Genomic DNA, 19432 nt, shown 5'->3' with positions numbered 1-19432 from the left:
GGTTTTCAGCTGCACTCAGGTTGAAAGATCAGAGGCCGCATATTGGGGAGACGGAGATCATCAAACAGGCATTGAATAACTGGCATCCAATAAAAGGTCATCTCAAGTCAGTATCAGAAAAATGAAAGGACGGACTAGCTGACTTCTATCTCATATACTACACAGATGTTTTAGGTAAAGGAGATTTTCTACTCAATGCAAATATTTTCTCATTTTGCTATATTCACTGGCTATGGATTTATCTAGGATCTTTGGTGTTTTGGTGAAAGAATCAATTAAAAAAAATCACTCATGGTATCAACTGGTTAGAAAATAGTGTAAGAAGCGCTAGTACTGTAGAAAGCACAATCTGGAAAACACAAGTTGAAGAGTATTCTGAAAATTAAATCTGTTTTCATTTAATTCAACAATATTTCATTTGTGTTTCATTCACTTCATTTCCTCAACATGTGACCACATCTGTGTCAGAGGCTGTGAAGGACACAGAGCAGTCCTCAGCACATACTTTTGAGGAGGCTCTAATATAATTAATGAGACCAGACACAGATACATCAAGCATCTGCCCAACAGTGTGATGTGAACACCACAGGCCAAGAGAGAGCATGTGCCAAGGACAGAGAAATAAGGCGGCGGGGGGAGGGGGGGGGAAGCATGGAGAAGGTGGACCTCAAGTTGCTTTTGAAAGATGGAGAAAGATCCTTCTGGTTTTGGAAAACATGGCCAATGGTATATGAATCAGAAGGAGGAATAAGAGTGAGCTACAGTGAGGGGGAGTTATGTTAGGTAAGGTAAGTTTACACACCAACACTACAGCATACCAGAATTCCATGTATTAATGAAAGCCAAATTGAGCACTTTTTGAAAGTTGCATGAAAAGAATGTAAAGACTTGAAAAGAAATTAGTTAACCATATAGTGATTCAAGGGGACCTGGGTGACTCAGTCGATTAAGCGTCCGCCTTTGGCTCAGGTCATGATCTCACAGTTCATGGGTTCGAGCCCTGTGTTGGGCTCTGTGCTGACAGCTCAGAGCCTGGAGCCTGCCTTGGATTCTGTGTCTCCTTCTCTCTCTGCCCTTCCCCCACTCAAACTCTGTGTCTCTCTCTCCCTCTCAAAAAATAAATAAACATTAAAAAATTTTTTTTAAAAATATAGTGATTCAATATGAAATATTGCTTAGAGATGTGCAATTAAACATGAGGTAGGAGTGGTGGATAATTATATCTTTGCAAATAGGGGCTGATGACATGTGGGGTCTTCTCAGGGGATAGGAAGTGTTGCTTTTTTTTGTTTGTTTCACGTGCTTGACAATAAACCACTGACAACTATGCATTTTGATGCAGATTTTTAGAAACATCAGGATTAATTTCGAAATTCCACAGCTCCTGCTAACAATGGATAGGCATTAGTGAGATACAGATATTAGAATAAAAATGCCTTTCAGCACAGCATCTAACTGTGTCAGAGGAAGAATATACTTCTCATTGTTTGGCTGTGCCTCTGTTTCAGAATTGCTCGGTGTTCCTGGGAGTCTGTTATCTGAGGCTGTGTATCTCTACACAGGTATTTGAGACAAAACAAAAGGAAGGAAAGCAAACTCAAAATAGAGTTTAAAACAAACATTTTTAAGTTTATTATCTAATCACTTTGGATGGTTTGCCTGTATCTCAACGGGCAAGTAAATTCTGTCTCTCCAGTTAGGCACAATTATTAGTCAATGGAGCACAGAGCCATTAAAATCTACTAAAATAAATCCTAAAGAAAAGCAGCCTCCAAGCACAAAGTTTATGAAAAATCTAAATGCAAAATTTCTTGCAAACCCTAGACTTTACTAATTCTACTTTTGCTCACAGGATGATCATCAACAAGGAAGATTTAACCCCTAAATCAGAAGAAGCCCACAGCTCAACAACACTGTGCTCTTCTTAATTTTGTTTGTTTGCTTTTCATTTCTTTCCATAAATTGTTTTTTTTTCTAATAACATTAATGAAAATGAAATTGGACACTGTGATTGAAAAATAGTCTCCCGCTTTGAAAATAAATGTGTCCATGTTGCCTTGATACTTATTTTCGCTAACCATAGGAGATCATTATCTGGCCCGAGCCTTCAATTCTGTCCATGTTACACAAGCTATTTCGGTCTTCATTTTTAAGAGAAATTATTTGTCAGAAAGTCTGTGTTGACCAGGTCTCAGCAGACCACTGAGGGAGGATCAAACATGCCATGGAGCTTAAGAATCAAGAATTAAGCCTTACACAAAGCCCATATTTTGCAACCGTTTTCTGAATTCAATTAAATAGACACTGTGAGGGCCTCTCACCAGTAATAAACCCTTATATTGTGTGATTAAACCTGTTGATTCTATATTGTCTGTGATTTGCTTCATTAAATACATTTCTAACTTTTATCAACACATTTGTGAGTCATGTTGAATTACACATTTTATCCACTCTATAATATTTTTTGAGTAAATACATTCATCCATTTTCTTGCTTATCAGCACTTGGGTTGTTTTCACGTTTTGTATTATGTTACTGTTATCACATCACAGAATGAATGTTCTTGTGTATATCTCTTGTGGGCACAGGGATTGAAAGACTCTAGTATGGCCCTAAGAGAGGACCTGATGGGTAATGTTCATGAACATGTAGGACTTACAGGACTGTGTCAAATGGTTTCCCAAAGGTGTTGTACTTCATTAACACTGACACCAGCAGTGAGGGAAGGTTGTTGTTATGCCACATTCTAATAAATTAATAGTTTCAAGTGAAATTTTTGTTGGTTTTGTGGGTAAAAAATGGTATCATTTTTTGTATTTTTCTGTTCCTTGAAACACTTGAGCATTTCTTTTTTGCCTATACTAATTCGCAATTCTTTTATATTCTAGACACAAATTCTCTGTGGGTTGAAACCATATTCTGCAAGTTATGGCTTGTCTGTAATTTCTTTATGATGGTTTTCTGAGAAGTAAATTTGTTAATTTTAATATACCCAATTATACTGTTTCTGTTGTGTTTTGTGGAAATTATCGCAAGTGAAGAGATTCTTTCATAATGTGTTATCATAAATCTATACTTCTATAACCTCTTCTTGGAGTTGTTTTTGACATTTACAGTAGCCTTTTATATATCTGAAAATAAGTATGATATAAACTAATGATTTATTTTGAAAACAACAACAAAATATTATACCCAGCAACTTTTTCTGAGCTGAACTTTTTTGTCAGTGATCTACAATGTTGTCTTTGTCACAAATCAACCTTCCATCTATGTCTGGCTCTGTTTATGGCCATTCAGCTCTGTTCCATTAGTTAGTATATCAGTTTATCAATTTGTCTAGTCCAGAATGAATAAGTTACCATAATCTCTCATGTCTGACTACATCTTTTCCTCAGGAGTGTCTTGGCTATTGATGAAACTTTGTTCTTAAAGTAGAAAGAGTTGGAAAGTGTATTATAAATTTCTTATATTTTGATTAGAATTATATTAACTCGATTTGAGAAGTGACATATGTTGATATTGCTTTCTTCACAACCATAATATCTCTCTCTATTTATTTAGGTCTTCTCTGATGATTTTCCCTTAAAATTTCTCCATAAAGGCCACACACATCTTATGGTAAATGTATGCTAAGATTACTGACTCTATTGTTTTAAAATTCTAATTTAAATGATAGGAATATTTTAGGGCCACCTGGGTGGCTCAGTCGGTTGAGCTTCTGACTCTTGATTTCAGCTCAGGTCATGATCTTGCGGTTTGTGAGATTGAGCCCCACGCCAGGCTCTGTGCTAGCAGAACCTATCCCCCTCTCAAAATAAATAAATAAACATTAAAAAAATAAATGAGAGGAATATTCAGTAACTTGTGTAATTGACTTTATATCTAACTATCTTGCTAAATTCACTTCTCAATGCTATTTTTTTCTTAGATCAGTTGTAGTATATCATATAAATATATCATTTTTTTAATTTATGGCAGATTTCTTGCCTTTTTAAATTCTTATAGCTATTTTATTTGCTTATGTCTCTGTCTAGGAATTGCAACTAGCATGATGTAGAATAGATATAGCATGATGTAGAATAGATATAATACTAGTAGAATTTTTTATTTCATATTTTTTTCTCTTTTTAATGTTTATTTATCTTTGAGAGAGACAGAGATAGTGTGCAAGCAGAAGAGGGGCTGAGAGAGAGGGAGACAGAGAATCCTAAGCAGGTTCCAGTCTATGAGCTGTCAGCACAGAGCCCCACACAGGGCTCAAACCCATGAACCGCGAGATCATGACCTGAGTCGAAGTCGGACACTTAACCAGCTGAGCCACTCAGGTGCCCCTCATGTTTTTTCTATAAACCTTCCATATATAATTAATTATAATTTATCCTAATATCTGTAATACATAAAGTCCTTTGAGTCTAAATCGGTTCTATTCTTCTCCTTCTCCTTCTTACTGCTGGTGACTTGTATGTTTGGTGATTTTGATTTGGCAATTATATTTAATGAAAATTCATCTGTGGAATGCTGTACATTTAACTCCAGAGAAGTATTGCTTCGGGTTCTGTTGGGAGCCAGGGTGTGACACTGGACCTGCCACTATCTGTATTCCCTTTTTGAGTAGACCAGCTTAATTTTTCATCTCAAATTCAGCTCCTTAATATCGCAGAAACCATAGACTTTCTATAGATCCCAGAACTGGTCACTTACCCTAGGATTATGGTCTCTTGTCTATAATCCCCCTGCACTTGAAGTCACTATCATTTACTTATCTAGTTAATTTTTTCATTTATTTATTTTTCCTTAGAGATTCCCTTTACTCTTTTGTGAGCTCAACAATACTTTTCAGAGTAATATTAGTGGGAATGTTTACAGAATGTTTCTTAAAATTTTTTAGTCCTCCATATTTCTGCCATACTTTTATACAGATTGTTTTTTCTAAAAAACACATTCTCTAAAAAATCAACTTAATCATCTAGTCCTTGAAAGATTTTGAGTCCCTTTTTGTGTGCTAAATTAGTGATGACTGGGGAAAATGTTTGTTTATTTTGAATTGAGGGCAACAGTGTACCTTCTATGTCTTAAGCCAAAAACTCAAAATTTATTTGCATACAAATAAAACAGGAAGTGTCTTTAAAATTCTGATTTTTTGAATACCAGTTAGAGACACGCTTGAGTACCAGAGAAAGAGAGAGAGCCACTCAACTTGAAAATGTACATTTTTCGCCAATGCAGGTGGTTCTGATCCAAATTTGTTCACAGATCACACCTTTGCTTATGTCTTGAGAGCCACCAACCTATACTTATACCAGTGTTTTCTTTTGCTGTCCCTGTGCCTAAACTATTCTCAATTCCATCTCCCCCATCCTCTTTGTTCTTCCTAATTCATCACCACTCCACTCTTCATAGTTAATTCTATTTACCTGGTACCTCACCTCAAATGACACCACTTCTAGTATGCTTTCCCTCAACCCCTTCTAAAAAGGGGTTGCACTTCTCCATTGTATATTTTGCTTATATGCTCACTAATTTGCTGCATCACCAGGCAAACGGTTTATAGAAAACTAGATTTCTTTGTATTTAATGCCTTACACCGACTCAGCATGCTGCATGATGCATTGCAGGCACCCACCTAATAAGTGCATTTTGATCTGCAATACCTCTTCTGATAAAAAAGTAAAATGCACAGAACACAATTTTTTATTTGAAAACCTAATTCTCACAAATTGAAGCAATTTTAATATCATAGACACAGCTATAGGAGATCCTAATCCTACTTTGTATAGCCCACTACAAAGAGTACACGGTACCTGTCTTTGGTCATCTGATCTACACAATGAAAATATTTGCTTTGTTAAAGAGAATCACAATCAGAGAGTAGCTAAAGTGGTTTAAAAATAATTTTATTAGAAGCTACTCCAATAGGGAAAAAGGCCTCAATATAGAGTCAGGCTCAATTCTGAATGCAGCATGAACATGTAGGAATTTATCGCCCACAAGCAGAATGAGGGAGTCAGTGGATGGAAAATTATTAAGAGATGACATCAAAGGTAGGGTAATTCTTACAAAATAGATTTAATAACATTCTTGCTGAAGACAGGCCAGAGTCATCTGATATCCAGGATGGGAGATGAGGATTAGATCAGACATCAAGAGCAATAAAATTCCAAGGGTGGGGGATTCTTTCCAAACTGACATAGGAGGATTCTTGCTAAAACTGAACTTAGCAGACTGAAGGCAGGGCCCAAGGACAAGACCTTGCCGAAAAAAAAAAAAAAAAAGAAAAGAAAAGGAGTTGGAGGAGCCTTTCGAAAGTCTGGTCAAGAAGAGAGTCTTTTTCAGCTTTAGCAACTTTTTAAATGTTTATCATAGCTGCTATCATATTATAATAAGTATCTATGACCAAAGTTTACAGTTGGAACTATTACACGGGGAGAAAATATCTGTAAAGTTTGTATCTATGTGCTCGCAAACACACTTTCAGAAGAACTATAACCAGAGGCCAATTTTCTATGTCAAAGGTGAATATTACCTCTTTAAATTAAAACATCGACAGTATATTCAGCATAGCTGAGGCACACTCTTTCATCTCTTTGCTGCTGCTGCATGTAGCAGCTTCCTTTGTGTAGAAGGATGAGTGTCTGACTTCAAAGGATGAGGATTCAGTAGGACTTCAAAGGTGATGTGACAGATGGTACATGAGGAAGCATGGCCCAATGCCTATTCTCACATTAAAAGGTGTTTTTTTAAACATGAACTCTGTTGACATTTACACATGATAATGAGTATGGCATTTCATCTGCCCATGCTTCTCTGTTGTAGTCCCACGTTAGTTATCCACTGAACAAGAAAGAATGCTGGGAGCCATCTTGAATAAATGGAAAGTTAGACAAAATGGCATTCAGCAACCTTTCAACAAATATCAGGCTTCATTTATCCCAGTGTCTTCTTGTCAATAAGGCAGACAATTCTAGGGTCTTAAATAGCAATTCTGTTTAATTTATCCACTTCGATATCTCTATTAAATGCTAGCTATGCATGCAACATTGTATTTACTATGAGGGATTTAAAAGAAAGATATTATGTAGTTCCTGTCTAAGAAAATCTATGTGAGATTTTAAAGACATGAACATGTGAAGCAATTTGAGGACTATGGAAGATGCTTAAATCCTTGGTACACTCACTGAGACTTCACCAAGAGAAAGTATATGCAGAATATGTTTGTCAGAGCTTTCACAGAGAAGGACCCGCTGCCAGAAATTTAATGGCAGGGAGCTGCTGAGTTACTCTCTATCCCTGGCAGGTAAGATTCATGAGGGAAAGAGAACTGGGGCAGAACAGAGTAGAAGAAAAGAGATGCAAACAATGATACTTTAGTTTGTTGTGCAAATCATGAGAAGAGCCATTTTAGAATGGTTGATCTTGTTTTTACTTTACATGTTCTTGAAATCTAAGCTAAAAGTTTTCAAAAGGAAAGAAAACAAAGGAAAACAAAACTTTCTATAATTACACTTTTTTAAACATTAGAAATTTAAATCACACTTCCAGTTGTGTATTCTTATTGTAATCCTGGCTCTGGTAGGTCTAATGAGACTCCTAGGGAAAAGGGTAGCTGTGAATTCCCAGTATGCAGTCATTTCTCCCCAATTCTGTACACAAAAACACAGCAATAGAAACTAACAAATTCTTCATTTTTTTCTAACCATGAAATGAAAAGATCATTCATGCCACAGAGCTTATGCATATGGACGATTTAAATTGTTTTCAGTTGATATAAAAAATATCATTCTTAATTCGTTTGGCATTTCATTATTTTGGTTCATCGAAATAAATGAATTCTGAAAGGTTACTGTGGAGATACCTATCAAGCATCTTATCTGGAAATGAATAGAAGGAAAAAATGGAGGCTGTGTACATTGCAAACTCTAATCTAAATGTGTCATTAGACAGAGAACAAGTTGTTAATGTCGCCCTTGAAGTCGACCTTGTCAGAAAGAAATGTAAATGGTGCTCCACAAGCTTCAGTCTGAACTATCTTCCAGACATTCTCACCATCCTTCTCCCAACGTGGAAATACATCACTACTCTCAGCTGATGTTCAAAACATACCAAGCACACACAATTTTACATACCAATACACCTACTGTGGCTACAGTGGTAGGGAGGTGACACTGTCTTTGGATGAGTGTTTTGTCAAAGACTAAAATAAAGTATCTCCATGTATGGAAAACTTGAATATATACAGGATTACATTTTGAAGAAAAATAAACCTCACGTTTACACATAAAGTCAGACTGATGTCAAAGGGAAGGGCTATGACAGAAAAAAAACTTTTTTTTTTAAGTTTATTTATTTATTTTGAGAGAGACACAGATAGCATGAGTGGGGGAGGGGCAGAGAGAGAGAGAGAGAGAGAGAGAGAGAGAGAGAATCCCAAACAAGCTCCACGCTATCAGCACAGAGCCTGACATGGGGCTCAAACACACAAACCTGTGAGATCATGGCCTAAACCAAAATCAAGAGTTGGATGCTTAACTGACTGAGCCAGTCAGACACCGTATGACCAATAAAATTTTTAGATGGTTATCGTGCTTGGACTGAACAAGTGATACAACAGGGAAAGAAAATTTGGTGTAAATTGACTTTTTATGACTCGCATTTAAGTATTTGGGAAGAGCACATCCACATACATGTTAGAGAAAGCTGAATCTGAGGTACGTTTATCCAAACTGAAGACAAAATCCTTTGTAAACAGAATCCTGTGTTTTCTTAAAATGCTATTTTTATGTTGCTATTTTTTTCATGTTGCTATTTCTCTAAAAACTAATGTGTACCTGAATACAATTACAATTTTAACCACTGAAAACTTACTGATGAATATTTATAAAATTACCTAGACCATCAGATGAGTAGCCTGCAGAGGTAGGTTTTTGAACCTTTTCTAAACTTTAAACCTACGTGAAATGGGAAAGCAGATTACATTGTAGCCTCCATTTTCTTACCAGTAAAATAGTGTGATCATATTAAATCTTCTTAATTCTTTCACTCATTTCTTTAACAAATATTTTATTGAACACTAAGTACTGAGCATAATTACAAAACAAATATACATAAAATTTGTCTTTATGGAGCTTATAATCCAGTGATGGAGAGAGACATTTAACAACCGTACCAATAAATTTATAACTGTGCTGTTGCAGAGACTAGCAAACTGTTCACCAGTTTTCTACTCTGACTGGACCAACAGCTAGACTATGTTTTCCATATTCTCTTGCGGTTAGGTAGGCAGCATAACTGAAAGCAATATACACAATTTCCAGCCCAGGCCCATAAGTCTTCAGTGCATGATCGTGATTTTTGATGAACTCTTGATCTTAACTATATTGCGATAAATGCAATAGTGATTTTGGAAGTCATATGTTGAAGGTAGTATGGTCACAAAATGGAATGAGCCTGGGTCCTTGAGTCACTGCCTGGAGAAAAGCCATCTGCAGACAGGAACTTCCACTTTGAACTTCATATTAGTGAGAAATAATGTGTGATTATACATTTTTTAGTTAGATTGATTCAGTAGTTAAAATTGACTAGCAAATACAGAAGTTTGTACCTTCAAACTTCCATAAAAGAAAAATAAGAATTAATAAAATGTGTGACATTGGCTTAGTAGTTAAGCATTTGAGTAGTGGGCAGTGAACATGTTTCACAAGCTAAAAACATGGAGATCCATGCTGCGCAGTGGCAATAGATTTGTTAAAACTGTCTTTGCAATAACTTGGAAGGAAGATAATGTGTGTATTGAGACTATAGCTATAAGGCAAATGGTTAAAAAGAGCCAGAGAGCTAATGTGGCATGGCTATTACTGCCTGCCTTTAATAAGATGTTATAAGAAAGATGAGTCCAAGCAAAGATTCACTGATTTTCAAACAGAATTGGGAAAGAATACAGAGATTAGCCTCTTTAAAGGGTGGAAAAGCCAATGATTTCTGGACTCCAAAGACAAAGATCTTTCAATCTTTCTTGATTGAAAGAACATGACATTGTAAGAATTTTTAGCTGAAGTAAATGACTCGGCCATGCAACAGAGATCAAAGTAAGAGTATTATTTTCAAAATAAGCCTTTTATTTCAGATTGTCTGTCACCATTAAACGGAGAGACAAAGGTATGGAGATGAGGAAGCAAATAAATGAATAGGCATGACAAATATGTAAAGGGAAATGTTGGGCATATGTACTGCCCATAACTGAAGAGTCTGAGGTTTTATCTTACTTCAAAGCTAATAATTTGGCCTGCCAGTTTTATGGATGCTGGCAGAAGATACAAAACTCCTGGGTCAAAGACAAAGAAATGTTTACTCATAGCAAAAGCTATAGCTGAAGATTTGGCATTTTTTTCCCCATCAGTTCCCTACGTCACGGATCCCACAGAGAAATGGGAAGACATCTGCACACGAGATAGGTTGCAGTACAGTACAAGTGCCCTGTGCTTTGGGAATCCAAATATTTTGTAATGGATAGTGAGCATGCCAGACCTCTGCCTGGAAGGAGACATGATCTCCGTCTTAAAACTGCAAACAAATCTTCTCTTTGATTCAGAACTAGATACTTACTGTAACTTCTAAGGTCCTTTACTATACAGACATCTTTGAGAACATAGTCCAGGAGTAAGGCAGTCCATGCCTCTGGTTGCAAGATATACAGAATTGTGATGGTTTTATGGAGAATTATTTCCCAACACATAGTACTACATAAAACTCTCTAAAAGCAAATAGATCAGAAGTGTACAAATTATATTGATTACATTAATAAAGAAGCCATAACATCAGACTGAAGTTTTTTTTAAAGTTTTTGAGTTATTAGGAAATAGAAACAAAACAAATCACAACAATAAACCTTAGGCCATCAAATCTGTGGAGTGTGAAAATTATGCACCTCCAAGGAAGACTTTTTGCAAAATGCCTACTTCTAATATTGCTATGGAAATTAGTGAACACAGGTTTGTCTCCCAAAGTATAGACATAAAAGCCATGAAGAACGATGAAAATAATTTCTCCCAAGAAACAAAATCAGAATATAATTAGGAAACATTTCTATTATTTGAGTTATTCTATTTTGAAGGTTTGTAATGAAACATTTTCTATTGCAATGTTAACTGATATGTATGCTATGATAAATATTATGTTATAAGCATAAAAGTTGAAATAAGATATTATAATTGAGGAAAATGATTGAGATTAGGGAGTCAAATGGTGTTTCTTTGAAAATTGGCCATGAGATGAAATTTGAAAAGTGAGTAAGAGTTAGCAAGAAGAAGGATAGAGATAAAAATACTTAGGGTGATTAAGTATGCTGTAGTAAAAATAATAAAAAATGAAATATTCAGAGAAAGAAACAATAAAAAACTGAAAAAAAGTGAGCTATATTATATCTTCAGTTGGCCTAATATATATGTATTTGGAGCTCCCTAAGGAGAGAAAAGAGTGAGAAATAAAAGAAATATTTGAAGAAATAATGGCTAGTGTTTCACCCAGTTCGTTGAAAATTATAAAGCCACTAATTTAAGAAGCTCAATGAACCCCAAGCAACAGAAACATGAAGAAAACTACACCAAAACATATGGTGATCAAATTGTTCAAAAAAACTTTAAAAGAACAAATCTTAAAAAACAGCCAAACATAAAGCCACTTTCTGTACAGAGGAAAAATGAAAAGGATGACAGAGATTTCTCTTCTGAAACAATGCAAGTGAGAAAACAGGGAAAAGCATCTTTAAACTACTGGGAGAAAAACTGCCAACCTAGAATTCCATAATAAGTAAAAGCATCTTTTAAAATGGAAGAAAATGTAGAGCGTTAAATGACAATATTAGAGAAAAATTATGGTTTCAAATTAGTGAAGTCATCTTCCCCTTATGAAACAAGAAGGAGAACAAATTAAAAATAAACAAAACAAAGGAAACAAGGAAAATAAGACTGAAATAATAAATAGAAAGTAAGAAACAAAGAAAATCAATGAAACCAAAATCTGATTCTTTGGAAAGAAACAATAAAGATGATGCACCTTTTGTTATAATAATCAGAAAAAAATTTAGAAAAGACACAGATTACCAGTGTCAGGGGTGAGAGATGGAAGGCCAGTAACTATTCTAGTGTTTCTTGTACACACACACACACAAAATTATTCTAAGCATTAAAAAAGATAAGGGATATGAAGAGAGTCTTTAAGTCACTCTATTCAGCATTGTAGATGAAATGAACAAATTCCTTGAAAGGCACAAGATACCAAAGCTCACTCAAAAAAAAAAAAAAAAAAAAAAAAAAGAAAAAGAAAAAAGAAAGAAAGAAAACTAAACCTGACTAACTCTATTTCTATTAAATAAGTTCAATATGCATTTTATTTTTTCTTTATTTTTGAGAGAGACAGAGAGGGAGAGAGAGAGAGGGAGGGGCACAGAGAGAGAGAGAGAAAAAAAGAGAGAGAGAATCTTAAGCAGACTCCACACCAAATGAGATGCTGGACATAGGGCTAAATGTCACGATTGTGAGATCGTGACCTAAGCCAAAATCAAGAGTCCGACGCTTAACCAACTGAGTCACTCAGGCATCCCTGAGTCTGCATTTTGAAACTATGGCACAAATATACTCCAAGCCCAGATTTCATCGGCAGACACCACCAATCATTTAAGGTAGATATAATATCAATTCTATACAAACTTAAAAAAAAAAACATAAAGAGAAAGAAATAATGTGCAACCATTTCTATGAGATTAGTATTACCCTGGTAGCAAAATCAGACAAATATATTACACCATAAAAATCCTGGAGGAACACAGGCATTGACCAAGAGACATTGACCATAGCAATATTTTTTTCTGAATATGTCTCCTAAGGCAAAGGAAACAAAAATAAGCTAATGAGACTACAGCCAAAAAAAGTTTCTGCACAGTGAAGGAAACATTTAACAAAACTAAAAGGAAACCTATGGAATGGAAGAAGATACTTGCAAATGATATATCCAATAAAGGGTTAGTATCCAAAATATATAAACAACTTATCAAACTCGACCCCCAGAAAACAAATATTCCAATTAAAAAATGGACAGAAGATATAAACAGACATTTCTCCAAAGAAGACATACAGATGGCCAACAGACACATGAAAAGATGCCCAACATCATTTATCATCAGGGAAATGCAAATCAAAACCTAAATGAGATATGACCTCATACCTGTCAGAATGACTAAAATCAAAACCAAAAGAAACAACAAGTGTTGGTGAGGATGTGGAGAAAAAGGAACCCTCTTACACTGTTGGTGGGTATGCAGACTAGTGCAGCCACTTTGGAAAACTGTGGAGGTTTCTCTAAACGTTAAAAATAGAATTACCTTATGATCCAGAAATCACACTGCTGGGTATTTACCCCCCAAATACAGAACACTAATTCAAAGGGATACCTGCACTTCAATGCTCATAGCAACATTATTTACAATAGCCAAGATATGGAAGCAGACCAAGTGCCCATCAAATGATGAGTGGATAAAAAATATGTGGTGTGTATGTATATATATATATATATATATATATATATATATATATACATACACACACACACACACAATGGAATATTATTCAACCATAAAAAGAATAAAATCTTGCCATTTGCAAGAATATAATGCTAGAATATAATGATAAGCAAAATAAGTCAGAGAAAGACAAATACCATATGATTTCACTCATATGTGGAATTTAGGAAGCAAAACAAATGAACAAAGGGGGAAAAAAGAGAGAGAGGTAAACCAAGAAACAGACTCTTAACTATAAAGAACAAACTGATGGTTACCAGAAGGGAGGTGCGTGGGGGGATGGGTTAAATAGGTGATGAGGATTAAGGAGTATACTTGTTGTGATGTGCACAGGGTGATGTATGGAGTGTCGAATTACTGTATCGTACACCTGAAACTAATATAAGACTGTATGTTAACCACCTGGAATTAAAATAAAAACTTAAAAAATAATGAAACATAAAATGATAAAAAATAACTAGATGAGGTACCTGGGTGGCTCAGTCAGTTAAACCAAGTCTGACTCTTTGTTTCAGCTCAGGTCATGATCTCGTGATTTTGTGAGTTCGAGCCCTACATCTGCTCGAACTGCTTGGGATTCTCTCTCTCTCCGTATCTCTCTGCCCCTCCATCACTCAAGCTGTCTCTGTCTCTCTCAAAATAAATAAACTTAAAAATATATATACTAAAAAAACGCAACTAGAATTAATATGTGAAATTAGACTATAAGAACTAAGTTTAATATACAAAATTCAATTGTATTTCTGCATACAAGCAATGAAGAAACAAACTGAAATATTAGGAATAAATCTGATAAAAGATGTAGGAAATACATGAAATATTAGGAATAAATCTGATAAAAGATGTGCAAAACTGTACATGAAAAACTTCACGACTTTACGGCTAAGAATTGTAAATGCCCTAACTTAATGGAGACAGATTTTGTTCATGGGTTGCAAGGTTCAGTATCCTTTTGATATCGATATCAGTCTTCCCAAATCGATCCATAAATTCAACACAATTGCAATCAAAATCTCATCACCCTGTTTTTCTATAGATTTTGATAAACTGTTTTAAAATACATATAAAAATTAAAAGAGTACAGGTAGCCAAAGCAAATTTGATAAGGAAGATTGGAGGGCTAACAGTACTCGATTTCAAGGCTTATTATAAAGGTGCAAAAATGAATGCAGTATGTTATTGGTAGCAGGATATAAAAATAGAACATTTGAATAAAGTGTAGAGCCCAGAAATAGACCCATACATATACAATATAAATTTTGGTCATACCGCAAAAGCAATCCAGTGAAGAATGGATAGTCCTTTCAACATACGATGTTGGAACTATTAGGTATTGACATACAAAATAATAAACTTCAATCCATATCTTACATCAAACACGAAAAGGTAACAACATCGGTCATAGACTTAAAAGTAAAACTGAAGTATAGAAGATGGCAGAACAGCATGGAAGTTGTGTGTGTCGTGTCCATGAAATACAGCCAGATCAACACTAAACCATGCTGCACACCTAGAAAACTCATCTGAGAATTAACACAACAATCTGCACAACCTGAAGCACAGAATTCTGCAGGTACACGGCGCGGAGAGGTGAACTGGGGGAGAGGGAAGCCGCGGAGGGCAGGGCAGGGAGCCACTTTTGCGTGTGGAAGGAGGACGAAGACTGGGGAGAGAGTACGGGAAAAGCCCCCCTGACCCAAAAGCAGCTGGAGAGAAAGTGGAAAAGTGGAAATCGCCGCAGGTACTGAGCTAAAAAGGGAGACAGGAGAAAGGAGAGGGTTTAAATTCCGTTAAGACTATAAACGGGAGCACAGAGTCTGAAACTCTGCAGCTCAATACCTGGCGGTGCTCTGGTCAGAAGGGCAAATCCTGAGGAGCAGAGTGGAGTCCGGAGTTCTTCAGGCCACACGGGGAGAGGTAGTTCCCCTGCTGGGAGGACACCTGGTAGAGGCTGTGCAGCCCCCCCAAGGCAAGGCCCCGGTAGACCCAGGAGAATAACTGCATTCACTGGTGCTGGAACAAGATCGCTGGGGGTGAAGCCTGGTGCCAGATGCGTGTTGTGATTTTCCATAATCCCTGAGGCGCTGCTGCTACGCTGTCTCGCAAACTTTTTCCGGGGCGGGCTGGCACCCGGCTGCAGTCTCTGGGCGTCGGCAGCAGCACGGCCAGTGAATGTTCCTGGCTGCAGCCGGCACCCGGCCATTGCTTGGTGAGACCCTCCCGCAGAGGGGCGGAACAGGTCAAAGCCGTAGTCCGTCAGAAGTAAGGGGTTGGGAAAAACAGTCACATCTGAGACAAAACTCAGGAGGGAAGTGCTGCCTGGGGACAGTGAAGAAGCGGGGAGTGGACGAAAGCTGAAGACAGAGGACGGGGGCAAAGTTGCTGATCGGGAAGAACAGAGCAACGATACTAGAGACTCAGTACCTGGGTGACGCCATTCTTGCCAAGCTCACCTCTCCCACGCATGCGCATACACACCTATGCGCACCGAAACAATCCACCCCAGTAGAATGGCAGCGCCATCTAGTGGAGAATGGAGCTGTTACACTAAGCCCTGCCAACCCAGCCAACCTCGCTCTTCAGGAACACAAGTCTTTCCGCCTGCTTAGTTTATTACTATAAAGCGTTTGATAGTCTGACTTTAGGGGAAAACAAAGTAATTTCAGTTGTATCAGTCTCTTCACTGGTCCATCTATTCAATTTTCTTTCTTTTTTTTCTTTATTCTTTTTTCTCTTTTTCATTTTCTTTTTCTTGAATACAGAAAGAGAAGAAATTCATTTTTTTCAATTCTTATTAAAAGCATTTAAAATTTTTTTGTACTATATGCTTTATTTTTGTGTAAATTTTTCACATTCTATTTTACTTCCATCATTTCATTTTAGGCTACTTCAGTGTATTCATTTTTTTTCAAATTTTCAGATGATTTCCCTTTACTTCTCCTTTCCCCCTTTTTTTCTCTAATCTATCAATCCCTTTTCAACACCCAGACAAAAACACACAAAGGATCTAGCACCATTTATTTGATTTGTGTGTGTGTCTTTGTTTATAATTTTTTAATATTTTTTAATTTTAATTTTTTACCCCATTAGGTCCTTTTCTCCCTTCAAAATGATGAAACAAAGGAATTCACCCCAAAAGAAAGAATAGGAAGAAACGACATCCAGGAATTTAACCAACACAGATACAAGCAAGATGTCTGAACCAGAATTTAGAATCATGATAATAAGAATACTAGCTGGAGTCAAAAATAGATTGGAATCCCTTTCTGTGGAGATGAAAGAAGTAAAAGCTAGTCAGGGTGAAATAAAAAATGCTATAACTGAGCTGCAATCTCTAAAGGATGCCACGGTGGCAAGGATGGATGAGGCAGAACAGAACATCAGTGATATAGAGGACAAACTCATGGAGAATAAAGAAGCAGAAAAAAAGAGGGAGATTAAGGCAAAACAGCACGATTTAAGAATTAGAGAAATCAGTGGCTCATTAAAAAGGAATAACATCAGAATCATAGAGGTCCCAGAAAAGGAAGAGAGAGAAATAGGGGTAGAAGGGTTATGTGACCAAATCATAGCAGAAAACTTTCCTAACCTGGGGAAAGACACAGACATCAAAATGCAGGAAGCACGGAAGCCTCCTGTTAGATTCAACCAAAACCAACCATCAACAAGGCATATCATAGTCAAATTCACAAAATATTCAGGAAAGGAGAGAATCATGAAAGCAGCAAGGGAGAAAAAAAAAAAGTCCTTAACCTACAAGGGAAAACAGATCAGTTTTGCAGCAGACCCAGCCACAGAAAACTGGCAGGCCAGAAAGGAGTGGCAGGATATATTCAATGTGCTGAATCAGAAAAATATGCAGCCAAGAATTCTTTACCCAGCAAGGGCTGTCATTCAAAATAGAAGGAGAGATAAAAAGTTTCCCAAACAAAAATTAAAGGAGTTTGTGACCACTAAACCAGCCCTGCAAGAAATTCTACGAGGGGACTCTCTAAGGGGAGAAATGAAAAAAAAATAAAAATAAATAAAGACCAAAAGCAACGAAGACTAAAAAGAACCAGAGAACACCACCAGAAACTCCAACTCTACAAGCAACATAGTGGCAATAAATTCATATCTTTCAGTACTCACTCTAAACATCAATGGACTAAATGCTCCAATCAAAAGATGTAGGGTAACAGAATGGATAAGAAGACAAGATCCATTTATTTGCTGTTTACAAGAGACCCATTTTAGACCTAAAGACACCTTCAGATTGAAAGTAAGGGGATGAAGAACCATCTATCATGCTAATGGTCAACAAAAGAAAGCTGGAGTAGCCATACTTATACCAGACAATCTAGGCTTTAAAATTAAGACTGTATCAAGAAATGCAGAAGGGCATTATATCATAATTAAGGGGTCTATCCACCAAAAAGACCTAACAATTGTAAATATTTATGTACCGAATGTGAAAGTACCCAAATGTGTAAATCAGTTAATCACAAATGTAAAGAAACTCATTGATAGTAATACCATAATAGTAGGGGACTTCAACACCTCACTCACAGCAATGGAAAGATCATCTAATCAAAAAATCAACAAGGACAATGGCATTGAATGACACACTGGACCAGATGGACTTAACAGATATATTCAGAACGTTTCATCCTAAAGCAACGGAATTTACATTCTCTCCAGTGCACATGGAACGTTCTCCAGAATAGATCACATACTGGGACACAAATCAGCCATAAGTAAGTACAAAAAGATCGAAATCATACCCTGCATATTTTCAGACCGCAACACTATGAAATTTGACCACAAGAAAACATTTGGAAAGGTAACAAATACTTGGAGACTAAAGAACATCCTACTAAAGAATGAATGGCCTAACCAAGAAGTTAAAGAGGAAATTAAAAAGTTCATGGAAGCAATGAAAATGATAACACCACAACCCAAAACCTCTGGGACGTAGCAAAGGTGGTCATAAAAGGAAAGTATATAGCAATCCAGGCCTTCCTAAAGAAGGAAGAAAGATCTCAGATACACGACCTAACCTTAAGCCTTAAAGAGCTGGAAAAAGAATAGCAAATAAAACCCAAAACCAGCAGAAGACAGGAAATAATAAAGATTATAGCAGAAATTAATGTTATTGAAACCAAAAAACACCAGTAGAACAGATCAATGAAACCAGAAGCTGGTTCTTTGAAAGAATTAGCAAAATTGATAAACCACTAGCCAGTTTGATCAAAAAGAAAAAGGAAAGGACCCCAATAAATAAATTCAAGAATAAAAGAGGAGAGATCACAACCAATACAGCAGAAATAAAAACAATAATAAGAGAATATTATGAGCAATTATATGCCAATAAAATGGGCAATCTTGAAGAAATGGACAAATTCCTAGAAACATATACACTACCAAAACTGAAACAGGAAGAAATAGAAAATTTGAACAGACCCATAACCAGTAAAGAATTGAATTAGTAATCAAAAATCTGCCAAAAAACAAGAGTCCCTGGACTGATCAATGGATCAGAATAGAGAACCCAAAAATGGACTCACAAACGTATGGCCAACTAATCTTTGACAAAGCGGGGAAGAATATCCAATGGAATAAAGACAGTCTCTTCAGCGAGTGTTGCTGGGAAAACTGGACAGTGACATGCAGAAGAATTAACCTGGGCCACTTTCTTATGCCATACACAAAAATAAACTCAAAATGAACAAAAGACCTAATGTAAGACAGGAAGCCATCAAAATCCTAGAGGAGCAAGCAGGCAGAAACCTCTTTGATCTTGGCCACAACAACTTCTTACTCAACATGTCTCCAGAGGTAAGGGAAACAAAAGCAAAAATGAACTATTGGGACCTCATCAAA

At 36.4% G+C, this 19432-nt stretch overlaps 1 long non-coding RNA gene across 2 annotated transcripts in view; it reads right to left on the bottom strand.

Annotated features, from left to right (window-relative positions):
- LOC131490160 (uncharacterized) overlaps nucleotides 1–16285 on the bottom strand; it is a 322159-nt gene extending 305874 nt beyond the window's left edge. For both annotated transcript variants that reach the window (XR_009250972.1, XR_009250971.1), the window contains exon 1: nucleotides 15410–16285. This is a non-coding gene — a long non-coding RNA (uncharacterized LOC131490160). The remainder of the gene's footprint in view (nucleotides 1–15409) is intronic.
- Between the last annotated feature and the right edge of the window lie 3147 nt (nucleotides 16286–19432).

The sequence above is a fragment of the Neofelis nebulosa genome, chromosome 11, assembly GCF_028018385.1.
Source record: "Neofelis nebulosa isolate mNeoNeb1 chromosome 11, mNeoNeb1.pri, whole genome shotgun sequence".
NCBI classification, from domain to species: domain Eukaryota; kingdom Metazoa; phylum Chordata; class Mammalia; order Carnivora; family Felidae; genus Neofelis; species Neofelis nebulosa.
The sequence above is the reverse complement of the archived record's forward strand: the minus strand, read 5'-3'. Positions and strand labels throughout refer to the sequence as shown.